Genomic DNA, 18540 nt, shown 5'->3' with positions numbered 1-18540 from the left:
ATTCATGCACCTCGTCAGAATATAATCTGTTTGGGAATTTTCCTATGCAAATAATGTAAAAAAAAACAAAAAAAAACTGTTGCAATTATAGCAATATTTCCAATGTTGAGATACTTTAGTGCCACCTAGCATTCAATTTCAGTGAATACTAATTTTACAAGTTCAAAATTGCTATTAAAACTGAGGTTTCTAAAAACAGCATTTTGGAAATGCCTTTTTATCAATGTTTATGGTGGCAATACAAGACTGAAAAGAATTATGTGATATCAAAATTATTATAAAAATAGCCACATGCTACTTAAATATGAAAAAACAGAACTACTCATTTTAAGTTCAAACGCAAACTTCTGTCTCTTTTCAACTGTTACCAAAATTCCAAGGAAGTACCTAGGTAACTGGAATATAGAAAGACCCTGGACAATCAACAGACCAGTCAAAATAAGGGCTTCATCTAAATCTCTAAAGAGTAGAGGACAAATAATTCATTCAAAATATCCATTTCCTGAAAGTGATGTAAAGTATGAAAGGCAGTATTGCATTTTTTTAAAAACAGTGGATGTCTTTTATCCATAAACTCCATTACAACAAAATGGGTTTAACATTTCACTTACGATAGTTCTGCATTCTCCGCTTTAAAAGAAACACTAATACCTTAAAAACAAATCAGTCCGCTTGAACAAATTGCACACTCAGGCTAATGAAATTTTAATCTTCTGCAATGAAATGAGTCAGTGCTCACATCCAAATTGTAGGACAAGCCTCAGAAATTATGGGATGTAAAACGCTGGCTTCAATTTAGATATCATCAATGTCCTCCTCAAAATCTCCAAGGTCATCAAATTGGATTAAGTCGTCAGCTCCAGGGCCAAAGGCATCCGTTTCCACTGACTTTAGCATACTCTGAAGTTCGCCATAGGCCTTCAGCCTTCTCGCGTCATCTGCATTGCATTTTAAAATGACATCCGCTTTGTTATCCTGATAGTCTCTATGAGACTTTCAATACCAACCAATTTGATGTCTGAGGTATTTATCCAAACCTTTTCCCTCAACTTTCCTCTGATGTGACAGAGGTTTATACCATCAAAACACATGGCTTCTAATCGTCCATTTCCCAACATTTTGCACCTGTTCTTCTCTATCCTCTTTGAATACCAGCTCTCTTTTTTCAGTCATTCTCATTCTTACCTCTACGTCTATTTTAATCTCCTTTACTATTATTCTTAGGCATGGCACCGACAGAGGCCTCGACAGAAGCCTCGGGGCGGCAGCAGCGACTCCTTCCCTGACGAGGATAATGGCGATGGCGGTGGCAGCGGCTCCTCGTCAGAGGCGAGAGGAGGGGGAGGAGGGGGAACGCGCGGAAGGAAGTAGGCTCCTTTTGGATATATATATATATATATATAGTAGCTTATATTTAGTAGAGAGAAAAAAATTCAGTTGCATGATACAAAGGTTCCAGTGAGATCAAATTCCAATAAAGCCCTTCCCACCTGCGTGGAATGAGCTGCTGCCACTACCAGGGCGTCACTCTCCACAGAGTCACGGAAAACAGCTTTCGAGGAGCGGTCAGAGCAGTGACGCACATGATCACTTCTGGGCAAGGGCAGAGGACGCTGGTTCTCACAGGCACTTTACAGGTAAACTCTAATGGACTCTTTCAGGAGTCTCTTACATCACTTTGTTTTAAAAGATCTGAGCAGAGAGTAGGCCAAAGGGCCATGTAAACAGTGTTTTGTGGCAAATGGAATGTTCCAGATTATGGAATTTTCTGTTTCTGTGGTGGTAACAGAAACAGTCCAGTTAGGCATTGTAGGAAGAGAATGACACGCTGCCACATGGCCCGTCCAATTAGTGTGGATAAACTGTCCTGGCTAGGCTAAAAGTTCTTAACTTGTTGTTGTTGTTGTTAAGTGCCTTCGAGTCGGAGCCGACCCATAGCGACCCTGTACAGGGTTTCCGAAGGTGTAAATCCTTACGGGAGTAGAAAGCCTCATCTTTCTCCCGCGGAGCGGCTGGTAGTTTCGAACCACTGACCTTAAGGTTCGCAGCCCGATTCTAAGTATGAGCCCCAAAGTTATCCCGCTGAGCCTGTCTGAGGCTGGCAGGCAGCAGCTCATGTCTGTACCCATCATAGAAGGAAAGTGCCATGGTGAAGCAGGCCATGGGGATACCTATCTGGACACCTGTACTGATGGCCTGCCGCCAGGAGTCCTGGCAGTTTTCAACAGCATACTTAAAGAAGTCATCGAGCAGAAGATTCTGAAGTTCTGAATTTCGATCAAATGCCTCCTTGATTTTCCCTAGGAATACACTTCTGATGATGCAGCCCCCCCTTTCACATCATGGCAATGCCACAATAGTTGAGGGTCTAACCAAATTCAGTGGCTGCCTGTTGTAGCAGCACGAAGCCTTAAGCATAAGAGATGGTCTTGGAAGCATAGAGGGCCTTCCAAATGTCTTCCAGGAATGATTTCTTGTTTCCTTCAAACTGGATCTTTTGGGGACCCTTTAGTTTTTTGGAAGCTTTTATTGTCATCATTCAGCAATGCTAAGCATCGAGCAAAGACAGTTTCTCTGATTAGAGTGACAGGAACACCGTACTCCAGAGCTGAGATGGCTGTCCACTTGCTGGTGCCCTTCTGCCCAGCACTGTCCTTGATCTTTGCCACCAGTGTCTTTGAATCTGAGGATATTTGCTGTAATTTCAATAAGGAACGAGTCTAGTTCTGTCTTATTCCATTCCTCAAATGCCTTGGCCATCTCATCATGCTCCATACCCAGAACATCTTTCATCAAGTGGTAAGCCTCACAGATGAGCTGCATGTCTCCATACTTGATCACGTTGTGCGCCATCTTCACAAAGTGGCCTGCTCTCTCATCGCCCACCCAGTCACAGCAGGGTTCTACAGTTCCTACCTTTGCAGCAATGTCTTGGAAGATTGTCTTGATGTGGGACCAAGCTTTTTTATTCCCTCCTGGCATTAGTGATGGGCCATACGGGGCCCCGTCCTCTCCACCACTAACTCCACTCCCCACAAACAAGATTCCCTTGGCCTTGAGGTCTTGGCATCATCTTGTGGTATCCCTGTATTCAGAATTTCCCCCATCAATGATGATGTCACTAGCACCCAACAATGGTACCAGTTTTTCCATGAAATCATCAACAGCTTGACCTGCTTTCACGAGAAGTATGATCCTCCGAGGCTTCTTTAGCTTGGAGACCATTTCCTTCAAAGAGTGAGCACTAACCACTTTGGTTCCCTTTGCCTCGTTGGCCAAGAAATCATCAACTTTGGAAACTATCCCGTTAAAAACACAGACCACAAAGCTATGGTCGTTCACATTCAAAATTAAGTTCTGGCCCATGACAGCCAGTCCAATCAGTGCAATGTCAGCTTTAGTCATGGCGACAGTGGCAGCAACAAACCAGAACCAAAGAGAGTCAAGGTGTGCAGACAGACTCTGAGCACAGCTCCGGCTCACCACAAGAGTCTGCAGCCGCTCACCACCCTTTTGGTTTTATAACTCCTGGTCTTCGCACATTTCATTGTAATATTTGACTTCACCTTTTCAAACTGCCCTTTGAAATTTTCTGTTCAAATCTTTTACTTCCTAACTTGTTCCATCTATTTTATCGTCTTTATGCTGAAGAACAAGTTTCAGGGTCTCTTCTGACATCCATATTGGTATTTTCCTTGTTTCCTGGCCTCTTAATGACCTCTTGCTTATTTCCTGTATGATGTTCTTGATGTCATTCAGCAATTCTTCTGGTCTTCATTGTGTCCAATACATCACATTTGTTCTGGAGATGATTTCTTAATCCGAGTGTGATATGTTCAAGGTCAAATTTTTAAAAAATTTTCTTCAGTTACAGCCTGCATTTATGTATAAGCAATTGATGGTCTGTTCCACAGTCTGCCTCTGGCCATATTTTGACTGATGATATGGTGCTTTCTTACTGTCTCTTCTCACTGATGTGGTCAATATGATTTTGTGTATGCTATCTGGTGAGATTCATGTGTCATTTATGTTGTTTTAAAAAGGTATTTGCAATGAGTAGGTCATAGGTCATTGGTCTTGCAAAATTCTATCATGTGATCTCCAGCATCGTTTCTATCATCAAGGCCATATTCTGATCCTTCCTCTTTGTTTCCAATCACTGCATTCCAAACATCAGTAATTGGCAATACATCTTGATTACATTTTTAATCAGTTTCAGACCAAAGAAGCTGGTAGAATTCTTCAATTTCGTCATCATTGGCTGTGGTGGTTGGTGCACAAATTTGAATAATAGAGGTATTAACTGGTCTTCCTTGTGAGCATATGGATTTTATCCTATCACAGACAACATTATATTTGAAGATAGATAGATAGCTGGCCAGCTGATTAAAAGAGATCCATATTTGTGCCCATTCCAAAGAGAAGTGACCCAGCGGAATGCAGAAATCATCGGACAATATCATCAATATCACATACAGATAAAATTTTGCTTAAAGCAGTTCAAAAACATCTACAACAGTACATTGACAGGGAACTGCCAGAGGTTCAAGCTGGATTCAGATGAGGAAGTGGAATAAGGGACGTCATTGCTGACGTCAGATGGATCTTGGCTGAAAGCAGAGAATACCAGAAAGATGTTTGCCTGTGCTTTATCTACACAAAGACTTTTGATTATGTGGTCATGATAAGCAATAGACAACATTGTAGAAACTGAGTATTCCAGAGCACTTAATTATGCTCATGAGGAACCTGTACATAGACCAAGAGCAAGTTGTTTAAACAGAACAAGGGAACATTGAATCGTTTAAAATTAAGAAAGGTGTGCACCAGGGTTGTACTCTTTCACCATAGTTATTCAATCTATATGCTGAGCAAATAATCTGAGAAGCTGGATTGTATGAAGAAAAATGTGGCATTATTAACAAGAAGTTTCATTAACAACCTGTGATATGCAGATGATATGACCTTGCTTGTTAAATGCTGTTGCTGTTGTTGTTAAGTGCCATTGTGCTGGTTCCGGCCCATAGAGACCCTGTATAAGGTTTCCGAGGAGCAGCTGGTGAGAACCACCAACCTTGGAGATCAAACCAATTTTGCAGTTCAGCACATCAGCCACAGCACCACAGTAGGACTCCTACTGAATGCTAAGAGAACTTAAAATACTTACTGATGAACATCAAAGACCACAGCCTTCAGTGTGGTTTGCACTTCAGTATAAAGAAAACAAAAGTCCTCACCACTGGACCAGTAAATAGCATCAAGATAAACGGAGAACAGATTGAAATCATCAAAACTTCATTCTGCTCAGATCAGCCATCAACACTCATGCAAGCAACAGTCAAGAAATCAAATGACGTATTGCATTAGGCAAATCTGCTGCACAAGACCGCTTTAAAGCGTTCAAGAGCAAAGATGTCAGTTTGAGGACTAAGGTGTGCCTGACCCAACCCATGGTATTTTCAATAACCTCATATACATGTGAAAGTTGGATTGTGAATAAAGAAGGCCATAAAAGAATTGATGCATTTGAGTTATGGTTGTTGTTGTTGTGTACCGTTAAGCTGATTCCAACCCATAGTGACCCTGCATAGGGTTTCCGAGGAGTGGTTGGTGAGCTTGAACCGCTGACCTTGCAGTTCAAACTGACTTTGCAGTCTAGCACATTAACCCACAGCACCACACCAGGAGTCCTGAGTTATGGTGTTGATGGGGAATATTAAAAGTACCATGGACTGCTAGAAGAACAAACAAATCTATGTTGGCAGAAGTGCAGCCAGAGTGCTTCTTGGAAGCCAGGGTGGGCAGACTTCATTTCTCATACTTTGGACAGTAGGGACAAGTCCCTGGAGAAGGACATGATGCTTGGTAATAATGGAGGGTCAGCAAAAGAGAGGAATAACCCCAACTAGATATTGTCACAGTGGCAGCATAATGGGCTCAAGCATAGCAACGATTATGAGGTTGGTGCAGGAGCAGACTGTGTTTCATTCTGTTGTGCATAAGGTGGCTATGAGTCAGAGCTGACTCTATGGCACCTAACAACAACAACAAATGGTACAGGTGATCAATAAATAATACTATGCATCAAGACCATTTGGGTATAAATGATCACATCTTGCATCTATTTGACCAGTGTGGACTAACCTCTGGACATAGATTGTAAGATCCCGGACCTGCCTGAGCTCAGAGAAAAGGTCAACATCAAGGTTAAAGGCACTGCTGTTAGAAGAGGCAGCTTTTAAAAGTCAACATGGGTTCTAGATTCATGTCAAGACTTTAAATGGTGTTAAGGCTTGGCTTTCAGACTTCTTTATTTGCACTCATAAAGCCGCTCTCATTTGAAGCTCTCATGTATCCCCCACTCTGGATCATGGAGTTTATTTTAAATCCTTTGATCACACTAAAGTTGGTGTGCTTTCCTCTTAATGGACTTCTCCATTTCAGTTACCTCTTGGATTGCTGCTTGCCTTAGCATCGCCATCTGCTGTCTTCACCATGCCCAGTTTTAGCTTGAGTTATCTTTTTAGGAAACGTTACTATGGGGCATGGAAACACTAGTGATGATGCTTAGGATTAGGACTGAACTGCTAACCATAAGGTCGGCAACCTATGGTCTTGGGAGAAAAATGAGGCTTTCTGCTTCTTTACAGAATTGTAACCTTGGAAACACGATACAGGGTCACTATGAGTCAAAACCGACTCAACGGCACATAACAACAACAACAAGGCCACACTGGTGAAATAGAGCAATTTTAAAAAGTAATTAATATGAAATACAAAGCAATAACTCTCATCTACTTTAAAGGCACTCAATAGTAATAAGATGATAAATTTAACAAAAAGCAATATACAAGTCAAAGGATTTTATCTCTACTCATGGGATCTTGTTCTGTGTTCTTGGGGCAGGTGTCTGTTATGACCATCGGGCTAGGTGAATATAAGGTTAAACTTGACAGTGTTCACTCAGGAGCTGTAGTTTTTCTTTCGTTGGGAAAGGAAAAGCCAAGTTTTACTTCCTGCAATTTTGTGGCACACGGGGCAATAAGGAGAACTACAAACTGTTCTTTCCTTCAGAGACTCTCTTGGCTGATGCCCTTACTTTTTAATATACATGGTCCCTTGGAAGAAGAGCAGGCTAATTTTTGGGTTGAGGTTTTGGTCATTAAAAGATCCTTTAACCTGTGAAAACATTCTTTAAAGTATTGAATCTCAATTGCAAGGACAGTGACAATTTGATCATAAGCATTTCATATTGTCTTGGAAACCAATTTTTTTAAATTATTGATTTAGCATAACCGTAGCTTCTAGTCTGATCCCTAGAATCAGTTACTCAAAACAGACGGAATTCTTCTTTAAGGTCAGTTGCCTCTGTGGGCTATACCAACTTCCAGGAAAGTCAGATCTGGTAACAAACTAGGAGGTAGAACAGAAACATTAACAACAACATTAGACCAATTGTCTGAAATAACCCACAAAACCATAACCAGGGAGACCGTTAGCATAGGTGTTTGTTTATGCACAAACAGCATCAGTAACTGTTTTCATGTGCCTTAGCAGCCATTACATTCTGAAAAGCTTCAAATTACTTATCAATAAACATTGTTGTTGTTAAGTGTTGTTGAGTCGTTTCTAACCCATAGCGACCCTGTTTAGGATTTCGGAGGAGAAGCTGGTGAGCTTGAACCGCCAACCTTGCAGTTCAAACCGACTTTACAGTCTGGCGCATTAACCCACAGCACCACACCAAGACTCCATCAATAAACGTAGCAAAGCATAATCCCCTCCTTGGAAATCTAATGTTATTCAATTTTATAAAAGCATAGCTCAAACTTCAGCGTCTTCTCTAGTTATAACATGTATAACTTTACGAAGTTTACTAACAGAAGCTTCTAACTAGAGAGTTTTATATTCAACCAATAAAACACTTCGTTTCATCTCAATGATTGCAGCCCCTCAGTGTAACTTCATGTATCCATTCTGGCTACATTCCCAACCCTTCTGAACTTTCTTTCTTGTGTCCATTCCTCCTACTTTCCCAATCCTTCTCAACTTTGCCCTCGGTAAAATCCTTTTGCTCTTGAATGTCTGACATTCTACACTGTGCGTACTTCACTAGGGTTGTTGTCACCCTGTATACCTACTATTGCTTGGCTGAAATTTGAGCTGTGGGGGGCACATGCAGTTTCAGGCCAAGGGGTCATAGTCAAGGGTACTTCCCTAGGCTCTATCTGACCAGTAAGCCTAGTCTTTTTTATGATTTGGAAAAACTTTAACAAGGCAAATTACGCAAAGGATAAAGTTAACTCTTCAACTAAGTAATCAAAGAATTTTTTTTTTACTCTAAGAGCAAGAAACACAATTCTTTGCTTTATTTGCTATTAACATTATTTGCTATTAACATCAAAGTTCCTAAGAAATTTAAGCTAGTTAACAACAACAACCAGATAGTTAAAATTGTGAACACACCAAATTCCTTTTTTAATTAAACTTTAAAACATTATCTTTGTTGCTTCTCTGTCTCTTATAGCATAGCCCTTTAAATGTAAAAAGTGAACACACTCATTTGTTGTTATTGTTAAGTGCCATCGAGTGAGTACCGACTCAGCGACCCTATGTACAACAGAACAAAACACTGCCTGGTCCTGGGTCAACCTCAATCGTTGCTATGCCTGAGCCCATAGCTTCTGCCACTGTGCCAGTCTATCTCATTGGGGGGGTTTCCTCTTTTTCTCTGACCCTACACTTTACCACATATGATATCCTTCTCCAGTGACTGGTCCTTCCTGACAACCTGTCCAAAGCATGAGAGATGAAATCTGCCCATCCTGACTTCCAAGAAGCACTCTAGTTATACTTCTTTTATTTTAAGTTTTTTATTGTGAATTGAGTGATAGTTTATATGGGAGAACATTGACTTTGTACCATCGTTTCATTGCAATGATTACAATCTCTTCCGTGCATCATCTTTCAACAGTATTTGCTTCCATTTCCTTTGTTTGATTGTTTGTTTATTTGTTTGTTTGTTGGGGAGGGATGTACACAAAAACACTCAGGAATGTATAATAATTTAAACAACCAAAGGGCACATTCTGCAAGCCTGCCTCTGGGCCGCCAGCACACAGTCCCTCTCTTTCCATGAGTCCAGAGTCCTCAGCTGCTCCCTTTCTCCATGTCCTCATCTCTGCCTCCATCTCTTGTGTTGCTGCTTCTCTGGATAGGGCCCCCACACTCCACTTGTGCTCTTCTCCCTTGATGGCCCTAGGGCCCTCTGTTTCTGTACTGTAAGATTAATTACTCCCCATTTCTGTTACAAAACTTCTACCTTTACAATTGTGACAGTCGCAATTAGTCATGATAACAATTACTCACTATTGAATCTTAAGAATCTTATCCCCATCTCTTTACACCAGACCCATCTAGACAAGATGTAAGCTATTCAGTGGGAACTCTACCTTCCACACACTCTTAAACAAAACTTCTTCTTAAAACCTTGTAAGCCCGTCACTTTGTGCCTTTATCGCCCCCTCATTTTAGGTAGCCAATGCCTAAGTTGCCCATCCTTATCTACCCTGTATACAGAGGGGATAGGATTGATACTTGATGTGAAGACTGCTTCCCTCTAAGTTGGTACTTTGAACTACTACATCCATAAGTATAGGTCAAGTTCATCAAATGGTAGCAAATTACACTTGTTTGTCCAAAAATAAAATTTTTTTTTTAATCTTCCTCTAGTTGATCTCTGGTAACATAGTGGTTACAAATCGGGCTGCAAATCTCATTGTCAGCAGTTTGAAACTACCAGCTGTTCCACAAAAGAAAGATGAGGCTTTCTGCTCCCATAAATATTTACAGCCTTGGAAACACTGTATGGAGTCGCTATGAGTCAGAACCAACTCCACGGCACATAAGAACAACAACAACAACAACAAGTCTAGTTCTGATGATCAGACCATTGAGGCTAGGTCAAATGGGTATTATCTGCAAGTTCAGGTGTTCTTGTGCATCTCCCTTCACTTCATATCAGCTTGATGCTTCACTCTTAGCTCTAGCCCTCCATGGTATATCTTTGTCCATGGGCTCAGAGTCCCCAGGTCTCACCACACTTTGGACCAACCAGCCCTTTCTCTTCTGTCTTTCATCTCCTGGTCAATGAGAGTTTATAGAACGTGGTTGAACTCAGCCCGTTTCCTCATTGCTACCTTTCTCCCTCTTCCACTCACTAGTAGACCATCATGGTCACCAGCAAGCTTACATGTCTGCTCATGTGTTCCCTTTGAGTTTCAGTCTTGAAGAGGGTTTGTCCTGAAGGGACTTGATTGCTTGCCTTGATGGCTCCCCAGTGAACAACTTGCTTGTTCTTGTAGTAGTCTGGCTGTACTTCTTACAACACAGATCTGTTTGTTCTTTTGGCAGTCCATGGTGCCTTCAATATTCTTCAACACCATAACTCAAATGCATCAGTACGCTCACTAGCAGACCCAAATATATAAATCCTTTCTCTTAGAAGGAACTCTAGTGGCGTAGTGGTCAAAAGTACTTGACTTGCCAAATGAACCCACCAGCTGCTCCTAGGGAGAAAACAGGAACAATCTGCTTCCACAAAGATTTGCAGTGCTAGAAATCCCATGGGGCAGCTCTTCTCTGCCCCACAGGGTCCCTAATGAGTCAAAATAGACTGAACAGCAACAGGTCTGGTTTCATTTTCTCTGTAGTATAAAAAGTAAAAAATACGCAAACTCTGTAATGAACATTTATTATCTAAAATCTTGGAAATGTTTTAAGCTTGTAGACTATAAAACATAATTACTGTTGAAATTAGGTTTAATGTAATTATTTAAAACTTTTACTATTCCCATATATTCCCCTTTAAGTTTTATCAGCTGGTTTTGGAAATCACAAAGTCTTTGCCCAACCAGCCAATTGATATGGATATCACTTTAAGTCTCTGGCTCAGGACTCAGCAATGGGCCTATAATGCTTAGGTATGTAAGTCACTGGAGTATCCAGTAAAGGTCAAATCTGATAATTCCTCATCTAACCAAGCAATGCACATCTAGATGTCTAGGTGTCTAGGTGTCTAGGTGTCTTGGTGTCTAGATGTCTATGTTTTTCCATAATTGGCATGTATAAAGACAGTTCTTATCAAAGTTCAGCACATGGAATTTATCTTGAAATCTAGAAATCTGAAAATATAACCAAGCACTTCATGGTGTTGTTGTTAAGTGATTTTTGAGTCACTCTGATTATTAGCAACCCAATGTCCAACAGAACGGAATGCTGGCCACTCACACACTAACCTCAGAATTGTTCCTGTGTTTGAGTTCATTGTTGCAGCCACTGTGTCAATCCATCTCATTGAGGGTCTACCTTTTTTTCACTGACCCTCTACTATAACAAGTATGATGTCCTTCTCCAAAGATTGGTTCCTTCTGATGATACATCCAATGTGCATGAGACAGTACTCATTATACTCATTTCTTAGGAACATTCTGATTGTATTTCTTCCAAGACAGATTTGTTCATTTTTTTTTTTGGTAGGAAAAAACACAATCTCCACACAATACCTACGTACTGCATCTGAGATCAAAGACAGTCAGGAGCTAAAAATTGTCAGCAAACAAACAAAAGAAGCATTCTAGGATGTCTGAAGATTTCTCAAATAGAACAACACAAATCAAACTTGTACTAAACAGACCAGGTCAAAACAAAACGCTTTTGTTTTGTTACTGAGTTCTTCAGTAATCCTCAGTAACCTCTATGCAAAGACACAGAGCCTGAGATCAAGAGGCTATTTACCTGGCTGTGACTTCTGAGAAATTCATAGAACAGTGACTCCAAAACAGCTAAAATCAGCACCAAAACTTGGGTTTAAGTCACTGGGAGTTGCTGTAGGCAGTGAACCTTCAATCCCTACTTCTGATACCAGGAAATGTTGAAAAGAAGCACAATAGAGTCTGCTTAAAGTAAAAGCGACAGAGGTTTGCTGTGAGTTAGAGACAATCAGACTGGGAAAATGTCCAAATTTACATAGTGAAAATGGCCTCTCCATCAGACTGTGAGGAAAAATACACACAGAGCAGGAACTAAACATTACAAAATCATAACTAGCTAAAAGATAATGAGGGAAGTCAATGGTGGAATCTCTAAAAGTGGGTATTTAGCAGGGATTGGTGGATATCACATAAATAGGGTTATATGACTGGTTAAAAGTATGTGCTCTTCAGTTTACTACAGGCTGGTCACAGGATGGTGACTGGAGACGTTTTTTATGTACTGGACTGCAAGGTCAATTTGAACCGCAAGATCATCAGTTCAAGCTCACCAGCCACTCCTTGGAAATCCTACAGGGCCAGTATGAGTTGGAATGGACTTGATGGCACTTAACTTAAAATTAAGTAAAATTGCTTCCTCAGTCATGTCTGTTTCTGGGAGTGCATTGTAAAGACATATTGAGAATGCTGTGCATTGGTACTGTTCAGGTACAAGCTATCACATCTTGCACATTGGTTTGACCAGAGTGGATTAAACTTTGGAAATAGATTGTGAGATCCTAGACCTGCCAGACCTCAAGGAAAAAGGATGCCAACATCAAGTTTAGAGGAACTGGTGTGAGAAAAAGCAGCTTTTCAAATTCAGCATGGATTCTAGACTTATGTCAAGACTTAAAAATGGAGTTAAGGCTCTGCTTTCCATCTGCTTGTTTACACATGCCAAGGGCCCGTCATTGTAAGCTCCCATACATAGTCCTGGTGTGGTGCTGTTGAATAAAGCACTGGACTGCAAGGGCAGTTTGAACCACAAGATCGGTGGTTCAAATTCACCAGCCACTCCTTGGAAGCCCTACAGAGGGTCTCTATGAGTTGGAACCAACTCAATGGCACTTAACAACAACAACATACATAGGTTAGGAAGAAACCTCGGCAGAAGGAAGGAGGTGCAGAGCAGTGACATATATCTCTCAGGGATTCAATGAGTGCCCTAAAGAGATCAGTGGAGTTTATTTTACCCAAATACGGTAGTGTAATACTCTCAGAGTCCAGAAGTAGTGAGCTAAATAGCTGCTTCTCTTTATCCTGAGTAAATTATTCATGGAGACCAGGGTGTATTCAAGTGCAAAAGGTTACAAAATTAAACTTTTCTGACCTCCCATTTCAGTTGACCAGCAATTATAAACTCAGTTGTTTAGTTTGGAAGTCAAGTAGATTGTATCATAATACACACTCAGCAAATGCTGATGACCTGGTTGACCTGAATGTTTTTCTTGGAGGGAAGCAAGCACGAAATCAGGGAAAATGAACTCTAGTCTCAGTTCTGCCACCTGCGTACTACATATTCTAGCCAAGGTACTGTGGGACATTTTCATACACAAGGCACAGGGTACACTGACTCCCTCAAAGACATAAAATACTCCCTCAAAGACATAAAATACTCCCTCAAAGACATAAAATACAGGCTGTTGTGTAATATTTTTTATCAAATCATCTACTTTAGTAGTGTTTGATCACTGATGAACATTGTAACTACCAGGATATTTTGTCTAAAAGAAATTGCTAAGTGATATAAGTTATTTGATAGAACAAATATTATCTCACTTATATGAAAAGACAATAAAAGGCAAATTTATAGAGACCAAAGTTTATTCATGGTTACCAGGTTTATTAGAGGGAGGAGATGCAGAGCAGTGAATTACTTTCTATGGTCCTTCTAACTAAGGTCTGTGACTCCCAACAAATGAGTTGTTGTTGTTAAGTTCTGTCAAATCGATTCTGACTCAGCATTCCTGTATCGGGCTTTCAAGGAGCAACTGGTGAGTTAGAACCACTGCCCTTGCGATCCAGTGCTTCTCCTACAGCACAACACCAGGACTCATTGTTGTTGTTGTTGTTGTTAAGTCCCATCGTGTCGGCACTTAGAAACCCTGTATAGGGTTTCTAAGGAGTGGCTGGTGAGCTTGAACCTCCGACCTTGCCGTTCAAACTGACATTCAAACAGTCCAGCACATTGACCCACAGCGCCACACCAGGACTACCAGATGAATGGTGGTGGTGGTGGTGGTGGTATGCCGTGGAGTTGGTTCCAACTCATAGTGACCCTATACAAGGTTTCCGAGGCTGTAAATCTTTCTGGGAGCAGAACTCCTCATCTTTCTCCCATGGAACAGCTGGTAGTTTTGAATTGCTAACCTTGTGGTTAGCAACCCAGTTCATAACCACTACACTACCAGAGCTCCTTACAAGATGAATGTTGTTGTTGTTGTTGTTAAGTACCATGGAGTCGGTTCCAACTCATAACAACCCTGCACAGGGTTTCCGAGGCTGTAAATCTTTATGGGAGCAGAACACCTCATCTTTCTTCCGTGGAAATGCTGGTAGTTTCAAACTGCTGACCTTGAGGTTGGCAGCCCAACTTGTAACCACTATGCTACCAGATAGGACTATACAAATAAGATCTGTTTGTTCCCCACCAAGGGGATTAGGTAGCTTGCTAATAATGTAAACAAGATACATCACACTTTGGGGGGGAGGGATTTTGTTGTTGTTAAGTGCTGTCAAGTCAGTTCCGACCCATAGTGATTCTGTATAGGGTTTCCTAGGAGCAGGTGGTGACCTTGAACTGCCAAGCTTGCAGTTCAAATGGCTTTGCAGTCTGGCACATTAACTCAGAGCGCCACACCAGGGGGAGATAAGACCATGCAAATAAGCTGTAGAAAACCGTAATAAGAGGATCAGTCAGTTTTTCCATCCTATTGTTGTTGTTAGGTGCCATTAAGTCGGTACCAACTCATAGCGACCCTACATACAACAGAACGAAACACTGCCTGGTCCTGCGCCAACCTCACAATCATTGCTACGTTTGAGCCCATTGCTGCTGTCACTGTACAAATCCTCTCGTTGGGGGGTCTTCCTCTTTATCTCTAACTCTCCAATATACCAAACATGATATCTTTCTCCAGGGACTAGCCCCTCGTGACAATATGTCCGAAGTATGAGAGACAGTTTGGCCATCCTGGCCTCCAAGGAGCACTCTGGCTGCACTTCTTCCAACACAGATCTGTTTGTTTTCTTGTCAGTCCGTGGTACTTTTAATATTCTCCTCCAACACCATAACTCAAATGCATCAATTCTTTTACAGTGTTCCTTACTCACTGTCCAACTGTCACATGCATATGAGGTTACTAAAAATACCATGCACTATGTAAGGCATACCTTAATTCTCACACTGACATCTTTGCTCTTCAACACTTTAAAGAGGTCTTGTGTAGCAGATTTACTTAATGCAATAAGTAGTTTGTTTCTTGACTGCTGCTTCCTTGAGTGTTGTTGATGGTTGATCTGAGCAAAATGAAGTCTTTGACAACTTTAATTTTTTTCTCCATTTATATGGATGCTGTATTATATGTCCATATGTATTATATGTATAATATGGATGCTGTATTATATTATATGTATTATATGGTCCAGTCGTTTTCTTTACATTGAGGTGCAACTCATACCAAAGGTTGTGGTTTTGATCTTCTTCAGTAAGTAAAGTCCTTGTCACTTTCAGATGCAAGGTTGTATCATTTGCATATCGCAGGTTGTTAATAAATCTTCCCCCAATCCTAATACCACATTTTTCTTCATATAATCCAGCTTCTCAGATTATTTCTCAGCATACAGATTGAAAAATTTTGGTGAAAGAAAACAACCCTCGTGCACACCTTTCCTAATTTTAATCCATTCTGCGTTCCTTGTTCTATTTGAACAACTGCCTCTTGGTCTATGTATAGTTTCCTCAAGAGTATAATTAACTATTCGGGAATACTCATAACCCCCGGTGCTGTTGAAACACAATCAAAAGTCTTTGCATAGTCAGTTAAGTGCAGGTAAACATTTTTCTGGCAGTCTCTGCTTTCAGCTAAGATCCATCTGATGTCAGCAATGATATCGCTCATTCATTCCATGTTCTCTTCTGAATACAGCTTGAACTTCTGGAAGTTCTCTGTTAATGTATGGTTGCAGCCAGTTTTGTAATATCTTTAGCAAAATTTTACTTGCATGCAATAATAATATAATGATATTATCCAATGATAGCTGCATTATACTGGGTCACCTCTCTTTGGAAGTGGCTCAAATATGGATCTCTTACAATCATTTGGCCTGTAGCTAACTTCCAAATAGATGAATGAGTACTTCCAGTGCCATATCAGTATGTTGTATTATATGAATTCCTGGTGCCTTGTTCTTTGCCAATGCCTTCAATGTACCTTGGATTTCTTCCTTCAGTATCATTGGCTCTTGATCATAGGCTACCTCCTCTTGAATATCAGCCAACTTGAATGGTTGACTATCAGCCATTTCTTTTTGGTACAGTGACTCTGTGCATTCCTTACATCTTCTTTTGATGCTTTCTGCATCATTCAATATTTTATCCATGTTATTGTTGTTAGGTGCCATTGAGTCAGTACTGACTCATAGTGACCTTATGCACAGAAGAACGAAACACTGCCCAATCCTGGGCCAACCTCACTAGCGTTGCCATGCTTGAGCCCATTGATGCTGCCACTTTGCCAATCCATCTCATTGGGGGTCTTCCTCTTTTTCTCTGACCCTCCCACCCTTACCAAACATGATATCCTTCTCCAGCGACTGGTCCCTCCTGACAATATGTCTGAAGTGTGGGAGACAAAGGAGCACTCTGGCTGCACTTCTTCCAACACAGATCTGTTTGTTCTTTTGGCAGCCCATGGCACTTTCAACATTCTCCTCCAACACCATAATTCAAAAGCATCAATTCTTCTAGTCTTCCTTATTCACTGACCAGCTTTCGCATGCATATGAGGTTACTGAAAAATAGCATGGCTTGGGTCAGGTACACCTTAGTCTTCAAGCTGACATCTTTGCTCTTCAACACTTTAAAAAGGTGTTGTGCAGCAGATTTGCCTAATGCAATACGTCATTTGATTTCTTGACTGCTGCTTCCGTTCAATATTGCAAGTCAAGGCTTGAATTTTTTCTTCAGTTCCCTCAGCTTGAGAAATGCAGACTGTGTTCTTCTCTTTTGGTTTTCTAACTCCAGGTCTTTGCACATTTCATTATAACATTTGACCTTGTCTTCTCGAGGTGCTCTATGCAATTTTCTATTCAGCTCTTTTACCTCCTCATTTCTTCTATTTGCTTTAGCATCTCTATGCTGGAGAGCAAGTTTCAGAGTCTCTTCTGACATCCAATTTGGTCTTTTCCATCTTTCTTGTCTTCTTAATGCCTTTTGCTTTCTTCCTGTATGATGTTCTTGATGTCATCCACAACTCTTCTGTTCTTCGGTCTTTAGTGCTTAATGCATCAAATCTGTTCCTGAGATGATCTCTAAACTCAAGTGGGATATATTCAAGGCCATTTTGTCTCTCATGGACTTGTTTTCATTCTCTTCAGCTTCAGCCTGAATTTGGATATGAGTAATTGATGGTCTGTTCCACAGTCTACCCCTGACCTTGTCTTGACTGGTGATATGGAGCTTTTCCACTGTCTCTTTCCACAAATATAGTCAATTTGATTTCTGTGCACTCCATTTGGTGAGGTCCATGTGTATAGTCATCTTATATGTTTTGGGGTTTTTTAAAGGTATTTGTAATGAAGGAGTGATTGGTCTTGCAAAATTATCATGTGTTCCCCAGTACTGTTTCTATCACCATGACCATATTTGTCAACTACTGATCCTTCCTCTTTATTTCCAAACTCTGCATTCCAATAGCCAATCATTATCAACAAATTGTGATTACATAATTGATCAATTTCAGACTGAAGAAGTTGGTAGAATTCTTCAGTTTCATCCTCACTGGCTTTAGTGATTGGCATTAACTGGTCTTCTTTGTAGGCATATGGATATTATCTTATCACAGACAGCATTGTACTTCCAGACAGATCTTGATATGTTCTTTTTGATGATGCCATTCTTGTTCAATTTCCCATTTCCAGCATAGTAAACCATGTAATTGCCGGACTCAAAATGGCTAATATCAGTCCATTTCAGCTCTCGTCTGTCAGTTTGTCAAACTGTGGTGTCTTGCATATTTCTGTGATTCTGGAAGCTGTGCCACAGGTATTTTAAATAGCAGCAGGGGCATCATGGTGGACAGGTGTCAGCTGAGCTTCCAGACAAAGACAAACTAGGAAGATGGGATGGACTACTTCTGAATATGAAAACCTGATAAACAGCAATGGAACACTACTTCTGAAGTCACTGAAAACCTGATTAACAGCAATGGAACACTGTCAGCAGCAGAATATTGAATATTGAAATGTGATGAAGAGCACCAGAATATTTGTCATCCTACTAGGTTTAACGTAGCAGTTATGAATCGGCTGCCAACCACAAGGTCAGCAGTTCAAAACTACCACCTGTTCTGTGGAAGAAAGATGAGGCTTCTGCTCCTGTAAAGATTTACAGCCTTGGAAACCCTGTACAGGGTCGCTACAAGTCAGAACCGACTCCACGGCCCATAACCACCACCACCACCACCACTAGGTTTAAAATAAGTCATCCCAAAGGAAAGGGGGAAAG

At 40.8% G+C, this 18540-nt stretch overlaps 2 pseudogenes; both read right to left on the bottom strand.

Moving 5' to 3' along the window:
- Nucleotides 1–795: 795 nt before the first annotated feature.
- Nucleotides 796–1228, bottom strand: LOC102822742 (annotated as a pseudogene).
- A 572-nt stretch (nt 1229–1800) lies between these two features.
- Nucleotides 1801–3405, bottom strand: LOC102822358 (annotated as a pseudogene).
- Nucleotides 3406–18540: the final 15135 nt, after the last annotated feature.

This window comes from Chrysochloris asiatica, unplaced genomic scaffold (genome assembly GCF_000296735.1).
Source record: "Chrysochloris asiatica unplaced genomic scaffold, ChrAsi1.0 scaffold00003, whole genome shotgun sequence".
In the NCBI taxonomy this organism is placed as follows: Eukaryota; Metazoa; Chordata; class Mammalia; order Afrosoricida; family Chrysochloridae; genus Chrysochloris; species Chrysochloris asiatica.
Note: the sequence above shows the minus strand (reverse complement) of the source record. Positions and strands in the feature narration are given on the sequence as shown.